The sequence below is a fragment of the Megascapheus bottae genome, chromosome 1 (genome assembly GCF_031878675.1).
Source record: "Megascapheus bottae isolate mThoBot1 chromosome 1, mThoBot2.hap1, whole genome shotgun sequence".
NCBI lineage: Eukaryota > Metazoa > Chordata > Mammalia > Rodentia > Geomyidae > Megascapheus > Megascapheus bottae.
This window is the reverse complement of record NC_143509.1, coordinates 22,229,458-22,247,743: the sequence shown is the minus strand read 5'-3', so window position 1 is coordinate 22,247,743 and position 18,286 is coordinate 22,229,458. Positions and strand designations below refer to the sequence as shown.

Below are 18,286 nucleotides of genomic sequence, written 5' to 3'. Positions count from 1 at the left end.
TTTAGCCACAATAACACTTATGGCTTTTTTTCTATGTATGTGGTACCAAGGAATTGAACCTGGTTCTTTGTGCATGCTAGGCAAGCACACTACCACTACGCCAAACTCCAGGCTAACACTGAAGTTACCAATGAGTTTATTTCTTTTTCAGGATTCTCTCTAAACTATAGTAAGCATATGTTTAAATAATCAAGGTATTTGAGCTTTTCATTGTATACTTTTGTTCCTGGGTAAAAAGGAAATGTCACCTGTAATATACCTAAGTATTTTCTAATTTCTATAGGTGAGTGGCAATAAGCTCCACCATTCTGTTCCTCGCATAGAATTAAGTAAGTGATACTGCTGTCTCTTGATATTCCAGGGACATCTGGTATAGCACTCTGCCACCAGAACATCAAAACCCACCTGCTCATGTCCCCTGACAGAGAATGACACATAATTTGTATCTTAATGATGAGCCTCTTCTCATATATACTAAATGATATTTAGATCATTTATAATACCTAATATACTATACATACTACATAAGTAGTTTCATGACTATATTGTCTAGGGAATATTGTAAGGAAGGAGTCTGACATTTTCAGAACATTTTGTCAAGTATTTTCAGTCTTTAATTGACTGAATGCAAGAAACATGTAGATAAGAAAACTGATTGTGTTTTGCCACTAAATTCCAGAGTGACAGAAAAAGGAGCCCATGAGCTTGAGAGCCTTATTTTCCTCTTCAGGCATTCCTGACACGCTCTTCAGCCAGCTGTAATATATTCTTACTTAATTCACAGATTTATTTTGACCCTTCTCCAAGGTTAGATGTAATATAAGATCTCAACATTGCAGCAATTGCAGTATCCTAGAGAAGATTATTTGTGATAAATGAAAGCTAAGCAAGGGTCACTAGAACTCACAACAGAACCAAACATATCATCTGTCCTGTCACAATGAGGAGAAAAAAATACCCCTTGGTTAAGTTACATAGCTAAATCTTTGGTTGTTAAATATCCCTTAGCCTTAGGTATTTTAAAAGCTTGTTTAAACCATTACAATGACTTCAACAAATGTTCACAGCAAATGCAGGCAGACTCTTAAAACTTCATGTCTCATGTCTGCTTCTTTCTCCTCCTTGCCCCCATCCCCCAGCCTCCAGCATTGTTCGGATCGAGCAGATTATAATCATGTTATTTTTGTACTTGCCTTCTGTGGTTTGCCATCTGATTCAATCAATGGGTGTGTTAAGCCATTACTTTCAACCCACTGAGGCAGACAGGCATCCATTGTTCTTTACTCCTGTTGTAGAAAACCCTCCTTCAACTCTATCGCTAGAGCTGAGCACAAGTGGCACCTCCTAGTCTCTGTGTCCCTCAGTCACGTGGAAGTAGAACACGGGCCTGAAGGCCTTTCCTCTTAAAGAAGAAACAAGAGAGAAGAGGTACCTCCTTTTTGTGAGTGTTTAGGCCAACAAAGCCATTATAGGGAAAGGTGCCCACAAGAGACTACCCTCACTTTTGACACCAGCCATTCCGATGTTCAACAATTGGCTGTAAGGCCTCAGACAAGGGGAAAAGTGCCTTGGACAGGATCTAGGGAAATACTAAATTGGAGCTTCTATTGTTCTCTCCCTATTGGTGACAGAAGGCTTCAATGTTCTGGTCCCAACAGTGGTGTGTGCACAGAATTACCAACCAGTAGCTAACCCAAGCACCAGTCCTGACAGTAATTGTTATCATTAGGCAGGAGTGATTGGTTGTGACTATCCACTGGTTGATTACAAGCTTCAATTCATCCTCTGAACACCATCCAAAAATCTTATTCAGTCCTACTGATTGTATAAGACCTCAAAATTAAAATCAGGTGAGCGGGCTCACCTGGGCAAGACTAATTTATTTGCTACATACATATCTTCACTTTACCTTCAAACTTAGATTGGGGGGAGGCACTTATCTATATTGTACACATACTCAGCCTTACAATAATTATGGCATTGACATTTTAAAAGGCAGAGTATTTATCTCTGTGTGTGCGTGTGTGTGTGTGAGTGTGTGTGTGTGTATGCATGTGTGTATGTGTGTGCTCATGCGTGCAGACCCCAGTACTGGGCTTAATTTACAGGGACAGCCTAGGTGCTGTCCTTGAGCTTCTTTTTCTCAAGGCTAATGTTTCATCACTTGAACCACAGCTCCACATCTTGCATTTTGGGTAATTAACTAGAGATAAGAGTCTCAGATTTTCCTGACCCTGCTCGTTTCAAGCTACAGTCCTCATATCTCAGCCACCTGAGGAAACGAGATAACAGGTATATGTCACCTGTGCCCCTCAAGTATTTCTTTAGTAAAACAGAGTTACAAAATAGTTTGTATGAGAGCCTGGAGAGGTGAGCACAAGGCTGGGATGGGTGTGAATGCGACAGGATACATTCCCAGAAACGGGACCTTGAAACAACAGTAAAGAAACAGCTACCACCAACTCCTAGCACTGACTTGAGAGCCACAGCCACAGCCAGTTCTGAACCTCAAAGAGAAAACCACATGAAATGCAGTCTGCAGAGCACATTTCAGAGACCCTTCAACTCTGCCCTACCTAGCCAGATCTATCTATCAAATCCCGGTCACCACTAGATTTCAGGACCTCTGAGGCCAGGTCAAATAGCAATTATGTTAGACCAGTAATATATATCTGAGCTTAAGTGTAATTACTGAGAGAAGCAATAGTTGGAGGTAAGAAAAGAGAAGGTAGGAATTACAAAGCTTTAATGAGATCCCAGATGAAGAAAGACGAGACAGGAATCCCAAAGAGTATTCAGCTTCCTCTGGTGCACATTTTGTTCAGAGAAAGGGAGTTGAGGATGCATTGCCAGCTCTGTTGCTCCTCACACACCCATGGCTGTACAATGGATTGTTCTGCATTATAGCCAAAATCTGGGCTGACTTTGTGTCCCACTACATGCAAATTGTGCCTTAGGCAAATCAGTGATACTTCTGGGATCTCCCTCACATGTGGGTGTGACCTTAAATAGGGTAACCTATGGGAAGGTAACTTGTTAAATGTGATTACATTTTTACTCTTTCATAAGTATGCTATTAGTGGTTAGGCAGATTAGAAAAACAGCTATAGATTTGTATGCAAATTTTAAATTATATTTCACATATTATGTATTATATACAAGTACAGAACCATATAGAGAGATATTATATATCTATGCATGATATGTATATTATCTATATATGGTAATATGTATATTTATGAAGGTTCTGTATAAATAATAATGCTTCAAGCTAGTGCTATTTTAAAAGATCCTTCTAGTTGTAGGAATTTGGTTGAGGGGGCAATATGAAAATTTAAATTCAGGACCTAGCACTTGCTTGGCTTGATGGCTTTGCTGGTGCTCTACCATGTGAGCCACACCTCAAGCCCAGCTTTTTGCCAGCTATTCTGGAAACAGTGCCTTGTGGACCTTTCTGCCTGAGCTGGCCCAGATACAGGTACAGACCAGAGTCTCTTCAAGATGCCAGGACTATGAGCAAGAGCCACCGGTACCTCACTAGCTATATAAATTTGAATACTCAAGTATCTGTATGTCATTCTGCAAGGACCACAGTATACCTTAACCGATCGAATGTTCTGGAAAGCCTTACAAGAATAAACCTGATATAAAGTTATATAGCACAGCAGTTTTCAAACATACACTCAGAAAGTGCATTGTATGAATGAATTGCTAAAATGCAGTGGAAGCAGTGATTCTAAGAAGAAACATTAAGGGGCATAATAACTTACATAGATGAACTATGTTAAAAGCATGTCATGTTTCATGTCCTGCATTGTCAGCAATTCATTTCACTTGACCAATCGGAGAAAAACAAGATCCCAACCTACATAGCTCCACTTACATCTTCAGGGTCAGGAGTCAGTCAATTCTCCTGTTTCTACCTAAGAATGCAAAAGGCAACTTTCTACCATATTTCCCATCTTCTATTGTCACCCTTTCTGAAAATGCACCAGCAAATGACACTACAACAACTCCATGCTCGGGTTCACAGCTTCCTAGGCCCAGCCTGAAGAATGTCACCGATGTGGTCAGCATACCAGGTCATTCTTAGCATTCAAATGCCACACCCTGGAAAGCAGAGAATCCTAGGTGGAAATTTAACTTCTTTTTGTTTTGGAACTCAGGATAAAATTCTCTATCTAGTCAATTGGTGGATTTCGGAGAGACTGAGGAGAATGGTGGAAGGGGTGGTACTCTTCAGGATGTACTATAATCATAATTGGACCCAATGAATTAAAGCCCCTTTATACAGCTACTTAAAATTTCAACCATTGACCAGCTTAAACTCCAATAGAGAAGAGGGGAAAGTTTCATTCCATCTCCTACTGTGCTCATAGTTTTCATGTAAACTAAGGAATTAGTGGCTTCAAAAAAACTCAAGACTTTAAATTGTTCATTCAAACCAGATAATGCTAATGCCTTTCAAACACACTGTATCCAGAAACAGATAAACTTGAATTAAAATCTCAGCCCACACATGCACATGTGCACACAGATATTCCATAGTTCAAAGTCAAATTACAGGGAAGAATTCAGACTGGCCATCTAAAACAGTAATTTATGCGGAATACTGATTTGTGCAATAAAGTATTCTATTTTGTTTCTACCTAGGATTCGTTTGTTTATATCATGTATATCATAATCTTTTAAAAAATAACATTCAGGGCCAGGAGTGTGGCCTAGAGGTAGAGGGCTTGCCTAGCATGCACGAAGCCCTGGGTTTGATTCCTTGGTACCACATACACAGAGATAAGCCAGAAGTAGTGCTGTGGCTCAAATGGCAGGGCATTAGACTTGAGAAAGCTCAAGGACAGTGCCTGAGCCCAATGCCTGAGGCTTGAGCCTGAGCCCAGTGCCTGAGGCTTGAGCCTCAGGATTGGCAAGAAGATGACATTTAAACTCCAGTCAATAAACAGAATGGTATATTTCAAAGTCTTACTCTGTACCCAATAGAATAAAAGTAGCTTGATTAAAAAAAAACTTATTGGCTACAAACAACGATATAGAAGAAATGATTCCAAGACCTGAACATTTCCATGATTATATCTACATCTCCTTTGACATTCTAATGTCTTTTCATTGGATTGTATTCCATCAATGATATATACATTTTATATATAAAACATCCTATCTTAAAACCTTCCATGGCATTATATACCCAAAGAGTTGAGATCAAATGCATTTAACATGGCAAGAACGTATACAATGACATTGACGTTCATTCTTATTTACCAAACTTCCCACCAGGACCTGGCTCCTCTCACTTGGAAGCTGTGTCTTGGAATGCCATTCCTCAGATGATAATCACTTTTTTTATTTTTTTCATATGGAGAAGGTAGATTTTTTTAACATCAGAACAGCTTCGGCATTTCAGAAGTCACCTGAATATGTATGTACAGTGAGGAAAACTGGAGATAGCAATTGATCTCATGCTTTTATGGTAGTTGTGTTTCCTACACACAACAAGTTTAAACACTCAAAATAACATGCAAATCTTTTTATGACTCTTTAAGGAAATTGTTGCCATTAACATCCTCACAAACACAGAAATTCTCCCAGGCAAATTATATCAGCTGTGGATGTCTTGCAAGTATTCAATGCTACACAATGGCACTTCTACCACTTTATACTAAATACATTGCTATGGCTTTGTGTCAAGCACCTCTCTTCACTGAGAAAATTAACTTAAAGGAGGAAAGATTTATTCTGACTCATAGTTCCAGAGATTTCAGTTCATGGTCTTTTGGCATCATAAGCACTGGTTCTGTGGCAAAACAGGTAGGAGAAAACTGCTCTCCTCATGGCATCCAGGGAGCAGAGAGAGATGAAGGCTCAAGGGACGAGATGCAAACCACCATCTACCACTGAACAGCTCAAAAAGTGAGACATGAGCTTTGGGGGGATTTTGGTTTGTTTCCTCCAATATGCACGTGCAAGTATAATTATTATGAGATACTAGAAGGTTGGAACTTCTAAAAACTAGTCAAGCTCTGCGCTGATGGATGGACTGACCTATTCATTGTCTAAGCACTACATGAATAGATGCAGTGGATTAATGGCTCGTGTCAAGATTGAGTCAACCAGGTAGGTTTAGACTCTCATATATTTCTTGCCTATTAGTTATCCAGTCTTTTATAGTGTATTCTTAGCAACAGAAAACAGGCTAAGACATGTATTTTCTGTAAAAGAGGATTGTTTATAGCACTTACATAAATTATTGTGAATTCTAAATAAGCCAACATGTACAAAAAATTTCAGGATAGTTCCTGGTGTATAGAAAGCATGATTTGCAAGTTGGTTGTAATTACCATTATTATCCACCACCACATGTTCTAGTTCATCATTAATTAAACCATGCAAAATCAAATAACCCTCAACAGTTCTAAGTCATTCCCTTCTTTCATTGTCATTTTTGAAAATATCAAGTATTTATCATGCAGTCTTTTGAAACATCTACTAGGACTGCTAAAAATCGCCATGCAATGGATAGCTCGATAGGGACATTAGCAAACGTACTTCTACAGCTTCTGTTTTTAACCATGTCAGGTTATAAATCTTTGACTGAATGTTAGATAACAGGATGTCCTTTTATTGGGCACACAGGAAGATGGCACACACTGTTACTGTCCATCCATTCTTTAGTGATCTTTTCCACATTCCTCCATAGATTTTGCCCAAGTATATAAAGCACAATACCTTAATATAGAATTTCTAGGAATTCGTAGAGGACTGTAGGCTGATATAAAATTTGCCTTTAAATGACAAAGTAACATTGTATTTAACTAGTATATACTGTGGACATGTGAAGATCTCCTATCATTTTACCTCCACTATAACCTGCAATCTACTGTACAAAATCTCCTGATAATGCTCACATAGGATTGAAGATTATTAGTGTCTTCAATTCATTATTTTTGCATTTTTTCCAAATTAAGTTGGTTGCTTTCTCACTAATTTTAGAATTCAATTAAAATAAGCCATCAAGTTTTCTTAGCATAATTTGCTCTTTATAAACCCCCTGCCATTCTCTCCCTGTTTTCATTGTTTCAACAGGCCGACTGCTGAAATAAAACTGTGGATAAATAGTAAATGTTTTTATACTTTCCAGTCGTGTTTTGCCAGTGGTGCTGGAACAAAGCACCTCAACTGAGTGACATAAAAGCAACAGAAATGTGTCATCTCCCAGTTCTGGTAAGTAGAGCTCTGAGACCTGGATGTCAAGACAGTCCCTTCTGAATGCAGATCTTTCCTTGCTTGTCACCTGGTTCTTGTTGCTTTACCTCCAACTTCAGGTCTTCTTTGGTTTGTAGATGTCTTGTTTTCCCTGTGTGTTTACCTCTGTTTTCAAATTTTCCCTTGTCATGAGGACATCCAGTCTTATTTTTTGTGTGTGTGGTCATGGGGCTTGAGCTCTGGGCCTAGGTGCTGTCCCTGAGCTCTTCAGCTCAAGGCTACCTCCCTACCCCTGAGCCAAGCCTTACTTCCTGTTTTCTAGTAATTAATTGGAGATAAGAATCTCAGACTCTTTAGTGCCAGGCTGGCTTTGAACCATGATCCTCAGATCTCAGCCTCCTGAATAGCTAAGATTAGAGGCGTGAGCCACCTTGCCCAGCAAGGGCATCCAGTCTTACTAGATTCAAGGTCCACCAGATTTCAGTATGATCTAATTGAATTAATTGCATTCCCACTAACTCTACATCCAAATAACATCATTTCCTCAGGAACCTGGAGCTAGGACTTCAAAACTTTAATGTGAGAATGGGGGTACACAACTCAACTGTAACACTTTTTAAACAAAAACGGCCTTACAAAGACATCAAGTTAACAAAATCCTTTCTCCAAGACATTTATGTAAACTGAAAAGTTAAATCATACAAGCAGTCATTCAATTCCATGGCTGGAGAAACCTACCCAAGAGATGAAGTCAAACCTGTGATCCAACATGACACTCGGCAGGCCAACAAATGTGGTCAGAAGCCTGTCCTCTCTCACTCTGAGCTCTCCTCCATGATTCCTGGAGAATTTCTAGGCAAACTGAAGCTTTCCAAAAGATTCATTATACACTATCAGAAATCATAAGGTGGCACCTGTCGTAGTTTTAAGGTGACGCTTACAGACTCTGAAGCTAGAGTATGGATATGGATATGGAAATGTATATGTATGGAAATACAATGTGGGAATTGCATATATATGCATGCATGGTCTAAACAGTTGGATCTAGAAGAAATCTATAGGGTTCAGTTGGGTATAAAGGTTGGGCAAGCAGAAGTATACGTATCGGAGTCTTCAAAGGATTAATGACTTCCTGTATATGAAACATCTAACATATTACATGGTGTATGATAGGCATTTCTGATTTATGATAGGTAGTTTTTGTTTGTGTCAATCCTAAGACTTGAAGTCATTGTTCTGTCCCTAAGCTTATCTGCTTAAGGTGAGAGCTCCACCACTTGAGCCACAGCTATTATGGGGAAATTGATTGGAGATAAGAGTCCCATGGACTTTCCTGCCAGACCTGGCTTTGAACCACAATCCCCAGATCTCCACCTCCCAAGTAGCTAAAGTCACAACACCTGGAAGTGTTTTCTATTTTTTAAATGATAATTTTAAGGCTAGATAATATAGATGATCAATGATGAGATTTAATCTCAACCTCAGAACTTCTGAGACCTTCCATGTCAACCTCAGAAAATATTCGAGCAACACCTCATTTTTTTTGCCAGTCCTAGGCTTGAGCTCAGGGGTCTGAGCACTGTCCTTGGACTTTCTCAAGGCTGTAGAGCCTCAACACCACTTCTGGATTTTTCTATGTATGTGGTACCAAGGAATCAAATCTGGGTCTCTGTGCATGCTAGACAAGCAGTCTACCACTAGGCCAAACTCCCGGCCACAACCCCTCATTTTTTTTTTATTTAAAGAATTTATTAACATTGATTTTTTACATCATATTTCAAATGATGTGTTTAACAAACCAGTATTCAAGAAGGGAGTCTCTATATACAATCACTGGCACTTAGATTTCAGAACATAATTAAAATTAGGCTGAGGGTTTAATGCACATTAACATCACACTCTGAAATAAGAAAGGTATTTGTGGACTCTTCCGTAGATGTAAGAAGTAGAGCAACCAAATGGTATCATTATGCGCTCAGGACATGCAACGACAGGACTGTCTGTTCAGAGAACTAAACTGATGAGTGGAGAGGCCTTGTAGAATCCTAACATTAATGACCGCCTGTACACAGGGCCCCAGAGATACAACCCCCCAAAAAAGGCTGAAGAAGGGCTGCCTATCTAAAAATGTTTTTTTTTATTTTTTGTCACTTTGGCTAATAATACAAATGAATCTAGATTCATTTTTATTTCTATTGTAACAGGAGAATTACAACTTTTATTTTATGATTATTGTTATTCCTTGAGCTTGTTCTTGTTTTTTTAATATCATAAAAGTTGCACTATTCTCTCCACCAAACTTCATGTTATTATTCTGTTGATCTTTAAGAATTAGTGGTATGTTATATGCCACTAATTCAGAAAGACATTGCAATGGCCCCTTTCCTCTAGCTAGGCCCCACATTAGACAGCTACTACTCTGTTTCCTGGCTGCCATGAGATGAAGAGCTATAGTCCACATGCCCTAATTCTATTGTATCCTGCCTTGCTTCAGGAACCAAAATTAATCTTTCTTCCTAGTTAAAAAAATAATAATGTTTTAAAGGAAAGCTTCCTTCATCTTCTGGTATGACTAAAGTAGATCTACACATGTTTCTAAACACAGAATTCTCCTGCATGATACAAGCTGTAAGCTATATTTTACTTATTTGTTTCCTGGCCTCTATTTCCCACCATACTGAGAATAACCTATTTTTTTGGTGTAGTAAGTATGGATCACACAGCCTGAGGTATAACTATTTACTAACTAGAAGACTGCCTAAGTGGGTGGATGAACGAATATAGATATATGGGAAAGAAGAAGACTGCAGAAACCTGAAATTATCCATTAGGCACATTATCATTTAATTTGACTTCTGACCAAAGAAAAGGAAGATAGAATATGCGATGAGTGGAAAAGGTGTGATTCTGTGTGTGGTATTAATCAGTTAATGAAACTCCAAGTTTATCTTTCTGAATCCATAAAATTGAAAAAAGAGAGAAAACTTTCCTATTAGCTATCTAGCCTGATTTGCATATGTTCAAATTTTCAAAGTATTCCTTTTGATTCTTTTAATCAATAGCTATTTTAGAAAGCTCTTCATTACTTCCTAATTGTCCTGAGTCATTTTCTTCATTTTTCCTTATTAGAGGAAGATTTTTCAAATGAGTTAAGTAGATCAGCAATTTCCGAATCATTATTGACTTCAAGCATTTTCCCCAGCTATTCATGTGTCCCTGCTCTCTCTACAACTCCAATCTTCTCTCCATCTTTAAAAGGCCATCTGCTTTCAGAAGTTCTTTTTTCCACACATCTCAAACTTGATTATATCTTTTCTGTGCAGTAGTACATGTGTACAAGAGTTCTAATCATATACATAAAGATGCAGTGATTTCCTATTATGATAACATATCAAAATCATACAAATAACTACGCAGTGGTGGCTCTGACCTGTAATGCTAGCTACTCAGGAGGCTGACATCCAGGATCAGAGATTAAGGTCAGATAAGGCAGAAAAGTCTATGAAATTGTACTTCCACAGAATAAAGCAAAAATGCAGGATGTGAGACATTGTTTAAAGAAGGGCACACCAGTTTAGCAAGCAAACATAAGGTCCTGACTGCAAACCCCTAACAAACATAAATAAATAAGTGAGTAAATACAACTCACAAAGGTTTGAATTCCTTATGATCAAGTAAATTGGAATCACCATAACTGCTGTATTAAAAAATCCTTACAAATCATTTAAATACTTCGATCATTAAGGATATAAATTTTTTTAAAAAAATTAAGAGGCTGAAGAGGCTGGTGACTCATGTCTATAGTCCTAGGTCCTAAAGAGGCTGAGCTCTGTGGATAAGATTTGAAAATAGCCAAGACAGAACCCTCTCTGAGGTTCTTACATCCAGTTAACTAGCAAACAGACAGAATTAGTGGTGTGGTTCAAGTGATAAAGCACTAATCTTGAGCTAGGAAAACAAGTGGGAATGTAAGGCCCTGAGTTCAAACCCTAGAGCCAGTGTTTGTATTCATGCATGTTCTGTCTCTTTTACTCTCTCTCTCTCTCTCTTACTCTCTCTCTTCCTCTGTGTCTCTCTCTCTCTCTCTCTCTCTCTCTCTCTCTCTCTCTCTCTCTCTCTCTCTCTCTCTCTCTCATGCACACTCAATGAAAAGAAAACAAAAAATTAAAAACACATAGGCATTGGCTTCAACAATTCCATGGCTGGGAATATGATTCAGAAAAACTACAAAACTAATGTTCATCAGCAACTGATGAGATGGTGATCAGTAATACCCTGAGATATTAGGTATTTACTAATACCTTAATAGCTACTTATACAGAGCTACAGAAATCCAGAGAAAGATTTGAAATTTTTTAGCCTTTCATAGTTTTCTATTATTTACATATTTTGAAATAAGCATTAAAATTGTTTTATTGTGAAACAATGTATGTGTGTATATATGCATGTATGTATGTCTATGAATATACATATATACGTAGTATATATATGGAAAAAAGAAGAGAAAGGTAGGGGGAATAATGGGAAATAGTATCAATCAGGTCAATGATTACATACTCACAAATCAGAACAAAACTCTAGCTACAAGGTAAATAGCTAGAGTGTAGACAACCTGCTTAATAGGTTATGTTCCCCATCAACTATATTCTTGAGAGAATACCTTTTGCTGAAACTTTGTTAATTACTTTGATCTACCAAAACAAACACATTTGTAGCCGTATGCTGTGGCTCACACCTGTAACAAGCCTAGCTACTCAGGAGGCTGAGATATGAGGATCTCATATGACCTGAAGAGCTCAGGGAAAGTACCTAGGACCAGAGTTCAAGCCCCATGACCCACAAAAAGAATACATTTGTAAAGTAATCATTTTTAATTCTTTATGAAACATTGACACCTGCAATTGTACATCACAGTTACTGATCAAGACAAGAATACTAGCACTGCACATGTATATGAAATAATGCATCCAGAGGAAAATAATTTATCATGGGTTCATGTGTGGTTTCCGTGGTAGCTTTAAAATCAGAAGAAAAACTGGCATATCTTGGAGCTCAAAGCACCTACGATATGTTTCAGAAGCAGTGTTTTATATTCAGATAATGAATTGGGATTGGAAGTCTGCTTGTATTTTAACTTGCAACCTGAGTTCAGAAAGACATAAGACAAGCAACTCAGAAAAAGGCATCTGGGGTTAACTGATAATAAGAAATGCTATGAAGTGATCTATGGAAAAGAGCCTAAATTTTAATTCAAGAACAATAAAAAAGATCCAGGTAATGGGTAAAAGAAAGAAAACTGAGCATCAGGAGACAACAAATGTAATATTTTCATAAGCTTTGTAGGTCTATTCCTCCAACTCCAGTAAGCTTGATTTCACTTGGTTTTCCCTTGTCTAAAAGATAAGTGCAGATGCAACCACATTATCTGGAGAGGCAAAGCAGAAGATAAACGCCAAAAAATTCCTTTTGAAATCACCCATTTCATAGTGGATGCAGAAAAGCTCAAAATCAAAGGCCATTCCAAACCCTTCCCACATTGGAAACATCATAAATGAACATGTCTGACATTGACCATTGAAAACTGGATTGCCACATGTGGCAACTTTAAGGAACATAATATACAAGATTTTTCTGTTTTTTTAATAGACAGAATGAAACTATGATTAGCAAACAGCATAATTCATGCTAATCCATTCTGTTTAGTCACAAAACAGAGATTTTGTAGAAGAGCATTGTACCAGCAATTTCAATCCATAGCTCCCTGAAAATTTTAACATCTGAGGTCAGAATGGGGTTTTCTTATTCAGCTTTCCTTTCTTTTACAAAATAGATTATTTGGTGCATACCTTTGAACTCCATATGGTAAATAATTAAAACCAAACTCTTAAGCTCATTCTATGATGCCTGTTACGTGGTAGGCTCTAGGTTTCTGCTTAGTGGCTCATTTGTTAAATGATCAGCAATCCCCAAAGAGATAACCCTACCATTTGTCTGCATCAACCTAATTTATCGGGTGCCTTAAAGCAGCGCAGACAGCTCCAAATGATAATGAAATGATCCTACCAGAGAAGAACTCACCATATCCACAGTTGGGCCCTCAAAATCCCTCTGAGCAGTGGCACTTCTGGCCCTCACCAGCTGAGCATTTCTTTCCATGGACATGACTCTCCACCACAGGGGTATCTGAAAGGAGGGTAAGAAGAAAAATCAATGGCTAATGTGGAGACATGTCTCCGTTTGTAATTGCAAGAGCATTGCTCCCTAAATTCTTTTCGAATTCATCCACATCACCTGGATGCTGTCATAATCGCCCAGTCTCAGGCCCACCCCAGAACCTGTGGAACCAAAATCTAAATTATGGCTTTGTGTAGGCTACCAGTTGATTTGCCTCCACATTCAAATCTGAGACTGACTGGTCTAAATAAGTTGCATAAATAAGATGACCAAGACAATATAGGAAGAATACACACTAATACTTAACCAGAGACAATATACTGTGCAGGGAATGCAAGCAACTAATTCATGTCTCAGTTCTGGTGATACTGTATCCAGATCTTTGCACTGATCTTAAGCCAGCCAGCTGCCCTGACCTAGAACTTCGTGTAAATACACAATGACCCTAGATGCACCAGTCCACACTCTGCCCATTTGCCAGAAGAAGCCTGACTCTATGAAGGTATTTCCAGAACCAGAAGTCCATTAGGGTTGACCAAATCCCTACGGCAGAAAGTAATAGGAGAGATAAATGGTACTCCAGTGACTGTAACACACCAAAGCATTGTAAGTGACTTGAAATAACCATAAGCACAAAATGTAGGCAGAAGGGTTGCTAAACAGAGCCATTTCTCCCTCTGTGAAGGAACTGTAGAGAATGCCACTCATTCTGCTTCCTGGGTACTGTCAAACATTTTCCCAGGGTTCTGAAATGCCCTCCACTCGGGGTTTGCAAAAGGACTGCACACTTCATCTTCAAAAGTAAACTGCCTCCAGAGTTGTGCAATTAATCATGATAAGTACAAGTTGAGAAATCCCATTTAGATTTAGTACAGTGATTTCCCCCCGGACTTTTGAATCAACTGCGGATTACAAATTTGATGATATGGGAAAAGAAGCAAACAGAAAAGAGAGATGGACGCTGGGGTATAACCTGCCTGGCTTTAAATCAACTGTCTTTTTAAATCAAGAGACAGACTATAAAGCAGCTCTTCCATGGGTCCTAAGCCATGACCTACCATTAGGAACTCTCCACAGAAAGGCTTTTTGTGCATTTTTGCACATGTCATGCGTGAATATTCAGTCCAAGGCAATGCTCTGAACCTGCCAACCTGGCAGGCATGATATGAAGGAAGCAATGGGCCAAACCACTGCTTCTGAAGACAGAGTTTGACGGGAAGAATGACAACTTACAGTGCAAGCAGCCATGTTCGTTGTTCCATCAGCTTCAGCCAGAACAGCACCTGCAGACCGTCTGCTACTGTGTGCTCTACACCTGTTTGTATGCAGTGTAGTACCGAGTCCTGAGAAACACAGGGGTCTGAGTCAAGAAAACCCAACATTCCTCATGAGGTAGTTCTTCTCATAGCTTCTAATAGAGCACTATCTGAGCCAATCCTATTATTCTTCAGCTCTAATTTCAATTTTCTTTTCTTTTTCTTTTTGCATTTTTCTTCTGGTGATACAATGAGATTTTTTAAAAATAGTTTATAATTTCAATTTTCATTTCCTCCAACTTCTCTTTCCCCTCTGTGTATATGTATATTGCTCTTTCTTATCCTTTAAGAACAGAGCTTGAGCTGGTTGCTGGTGGCTTACACCTGTAATCCTGGCTATTCAGGAAGCTGAGATCTGAGGATCAAGGTTCAAAGTCAGCCTGGACAATAAAGTCCATAGACTCTTATCTCTAATTAAGCACCAAAACACCAGAAAAGGAGCTGTGGTTCAAGTGATAGAACACCAACTTTGAGTGAAAAAGTTAAGGGACAGTGCTCAGAAACAGAATTCAAGGCACAGTACTGCTACAAAACAAAAACACAAAAACAACACTAACAATAACAACAAAAAGGCAGAGCTTTTTGGCCGCATCACTGTTTAAAACTTTTATTTATTCACCATCTTGTAATATACCCGAATGTTTTTTGTGTGTATCTCTCCAACTGGAACAGAAGTATAAATTTGTATGCTTTTATATGAACAAAATGTCTCTAAGTGTGACAAAAATTCTAAGCACGTTTCAACCTGGCTGTCACTCCTAGCAGATGTTAGCCCCAGAATGCATTACTTAGTGTGGCTAGTAACCTCTTTATGATAAAAATACAAAACCTGTTTTACTTATTCATACTTGTTTTTTTCTCATTTCTGAATAACTAGCATATCTTTCTTTAGTTGCTTCAGATTAATTCTGACAATGATTAAATCCTGGGGTGAGGGGAGTTGTACAGAAATTTAAATTGAAAGATACTCAGAAACAAGCATCCTAATGAATAAATCACATACATATAAGTATGATTTTCATTCTGATTACTTTTAAAATAAGCTTTCTTGCCACTGCATTATACTAACACATACTAAGAATACATTGCATTTCAAGCACTGTACAAAATGTGTTAAATATGCTTTCAGCTTCTCCCCATAATATCTATGTATGACCATTGTTTTTCCAACTTTATAGACTGAGACACAGATGAATGTAGAAATTTTGCCTAGGCCACACAGCTATTAAAAACCAGAGAAAAATTCAGATTTAAATCTCATTTAGTACCCTGAATTTAGGCCAAGAATCTGAAGCTAACAAGCCCTTCTAACACATACACACCACCACACACAACCATATATATGTAAATATATAAAATTATAAATTCATCTGGCAATACTTCACCTAGTTCTATTGTGTTACTGTTCTCATACACAAAAGCAAACAATTATTGATAAGCAAACATTCCAAGCTTACAATTGGCAGTGATACTTATAAACAAGAAATCTTTCATTAACTTAAAACAACACTTTGTTTTAATGTTAGGGGTGTCCTGAATTTAGATCCATTTGATTCCTTTAAATAACACTCAGCCCATCAGCAACTATCTGTATCAAGAGGCTCTTAGATGCTTTGTGAAACTATTTTAAAACTTCGAAAAAAAAAAGAAAAAGCCTGAATTTGTAGGAAGCATTGTGGACACTTGCTTTTCTGCTCTGTTCCCAGCCTGCTGAGTTAATCCTAATTCAAAGGCCATAATAAAGTTAAAGCAGCTCTAGGTTTCAAAGTGTAACAAGAGGGCCAAAGGTAGGTCAGGCATTAGTTCACAACTGTAGATATCCAGGATCTAAGGCCTGCTAAATTTAGCAGACCAACACAATATTCCTTGTTTCTGTCCACATTCTGATCTTGAACTTACAATGATATCTCATGGCAGCAGGGGAAATTAGTGGCATCTCACCCATAATACTCCCACATACATGAGACCTAGAAGTGGAGTCAACACAGCACCTTATCTCTGAAGGGAAATGCATCATCCTAAATCATCCTGAGGAGAATGCCATATTCCTTTTATTAGTGATGCAATAATTCTTTCCTAAAATGCACTAGGTAATATATTAGGGAGCAAGCAAGGTTCTTGATGTTGATTTTTTTAATGGCATTAAAAAAATGGCAGAAAGCTTTGTTACCTCCTTTCTTAGCCAGCACACAACCTGCTGCCTGTGCAGACGGATTTCCAGAGCTTGACCAGGTGTATGAAGGCTTGCACACATGGGCATTCCAGTCGTACCACCATCAGCTCTTCTTCTTCACAAACATTTGGCCTAGAAAAAAAAAAGAAAAGAGGCAGTTGTGTCATAGAAATATGTATATTTTCTATAAAAATATTAAGCACTTATTTTTTTATTTTCAAAAAAGTTTGCAATCATGATGAATACAGAAAGTAAAAGAAGAATGCAAGTAATATTTGTAAATATTCAAGTCATAATATATATACATGGGTAGTTATTATAAAACATTAAAAATACTTAGTAAATATCAGGACCAGGAAGAGGAACGTCAGAATCAATGCTAGGAAAATCTAAATGGGTATACAAATCAGATTTCCCACATGGTTGGAAAACTTCAGCTGCAAATTAAGCTCTCCCTGATAGTGAAATTTCTTTTTAATCAGAATGTTGAGTGAAGAAAGTGGTGACATTGAACAAGATGCTACCTTGTTAAATGGCAACTCCTTTGTACAGCTACTTAAAGATAATGAAATTGTATTTGAAAAGGCAGAGAGTTGAAGTCTCAACACGCATGAAGAAAAGGGGAGGCATTGGAAGAAGTGTCATTGAAAAAGATGCATTGCACTCATAAAGTGACATGTGGACTGAAACCCCTTTATACAATTATTTAGAGCTTATAAAAATAAAATTTTAAAAAAGAGGCCAAATCAATCAAAAGAGCTTAATTTTTCCCTAGCAGTTATGTCTTTTTTCTTAAATTTGGACTTTTTATTATTTCCCATGTTATTTGTATGTTATTATCTTTAAGTAGTTGTACAAAGGAGTTGCCACTTAACAAAGTAGTTTATGAATACAATGCATCTTAATTAATGCCACCATTGTCTACATTCTCATCCATCTTTTGCTTACCTCCTCCTTCTTTCACTCTTCTTAGTTAAGTTGAATATACATTGAATACTTGACTGCCTTCTACCCTTCCTCTCCTCTTCATTCGTTTACCACCTGCTCCTTGACCCTATAAATTCCTTCTGAGTACATACTTCTTAGTGTTTTATTTTGCTGGACTGTGATTTTACCTTTCTAAGGAATTATACTATTTGAGATTTTCTTTGAAATGACCCTATTTTAGTTAGTAGACTTGCATACACTTTGCATATTACCTAATACATTTACTCATAACATTTTAATCTAAATACAGCTTCCAAACATAAGGGAAAACGTGGGTCTTTTGTTTCTTGAGGCCTGACTTAACATAATTTTTTCCAGGTCTTTCCACCTCTTTACAAATGGTACAATATCGTTCTTTCTAACAGGTGAACAAAAATCCACTATGTATGTATACTACATTTTCTCTATCCATTCATCCACA

The 18,286-nt window shown here is 37.8% G+C and overlaps 1 pseudogene; it reads right to left on the bottom strand.

The window, feature by feature from the left end:
- Window positions 1-18,286, bottom strand: part of LOC150068502 (uncharacterized) — a 473,749-nt pseudogene that overhangs the window by 390,549 nt on the left and 64,914 nt on the right.